The 1401-nt window shown below is 40.4% G+C and overlaps 1 pseudogene; it reads right to left on the reverse strand.

Annotated features, from left to right (window-relative positions):
- Positions 1-485: 485 nt before the first annotated feature.
- LOC141496474 (sialomucin core protein 24-like) lies at positions 486-1159 on the reverse strand (annotated as a pseudogene).
- Between the last annotated feature and the right edge of the window lie 242 nt (positions 1160-1401).

The following is a 1401-nucleotide window of genomic DNA, read 5'->3' on the forward strand; positions in this document are numbered from 1 at the left end:
GAGAGATGTGAAAACATCCTATTGATGAATAAATATACATATACACACACATAATACAACAATTAAGATCAGTAAAGCAAATTAACTTTTGGAATCAATCAGAATTTCTTGAAGAACCTCATATATATTCCTGAAAATTTTGAAATAGCTGATCAAAAAAAATTGAATGCATTCTTAAACAATTTCACAAAATTGAAAATTAGCTATTCTGTTATAGAGATATTAGTCACAGGCACAGGCTTCATTCAAAAGATGAAATCTGAATTTCCCAGTCCCAGAATAAAGTCTTCTTTTTTCTTATTTAATTGACCACAAAGCTTCCCAATCAATAGCCTAAGAAAAATGAGGTCATTGTCTAACCCCCTCAAACCAGGAAGAAGGCATGGGGGTCTCTTGATTTCTAAAATAAAGTTTTTTGTGGGGTCTTACCATTACTTCAGTGAAGCATGCGTATCTTCTAAGACAAAGGTTTGAGTTTCAAAGCTCTAAAAAGGAAGAATTCCCTTCTCCCTCCCCCTCCCTCTGCAGAAGGTGGGAATCACAGTAGTGTTTGGTGCACCTGTTGTGACAACTATGGTTACAGCTGGGATGGTTGAGACTGAAGGTGAAGGTTTAGCCATAGAATTATTTGGAGATGGACTAGTAGTGGGTTTCACTAAACAATTACTTGAGTTGTTAACAACAGTACAATTTGGAGTTGTATTTTCTGAACAGTAGCCAGCACCATTACAAACTGTCCAATAGCTTGTGACATTTTTGCTCTCAACAGAGGAAGTGCAGTTAGTGTGTACTTCATGGTTTTCTGGTGCCAGAGCAAGAGTCATGGCATGCTTGATTGTGGGCTGGAGAGTGGAATTCATTGTGGCTTCAGGAATGGAATTCATTGTGGGCACTAGAGTGGACGTCAGGGTTGGCAGCACCAATGAGGAGTCTCTGAAGTTGGCTATAGGATTAGGGGTTTGGGTCATGCTTAGCACACATAGCACAGCCAGGCAGGCAGTGTCAGCCAAAAGAAGTGGCCAGCAGGTCCCTGTATCCCGTTCCTGGTGTTAATGTTTGGGTAACGGACTGCTGCTGAGGAAGAAGCTCCAACCCCCTGCAGTGTCTCCTCTGAGACTTCATTTCCCAACTGAATAGCAGCCCCAATAAAATAATCCATGCTAATTTTTGCCCCTAATTGATGCAATATATCTCTTCCCCATAATATTCAACTTCTCTAATAACATTCAACTATGAAAGGAGTGACATTCCCTGCCTTATTTTCTTTTTCTCCATTTCAAGGGTTGACAAGAAATTTCTGTTTCCTGTTGACCCCCAATGCCTACTAGATTAGTATAGGCAGCTTGTTTAGGCTAAGCTCATGGCCAATTCTGAATGGGGAATACAGTCTGATCTGCCCCA

The sequence above is a fragment of the Macrotis lagotis genome, chromosome 8 (genome assembly GCF_037893015.1).
Source record: "Macrotis lagotis isolate mMagLag1 chromosome 8, bilby.v1.9.chrom.fasta, whole genome shotgun sequence".
Lineage (NCBI taxonomy): Eukaryota > Metazoa > Chordata > Mammalia > Peramelemorphia > Peramelidae > Macrotis > Macrotis lagotis.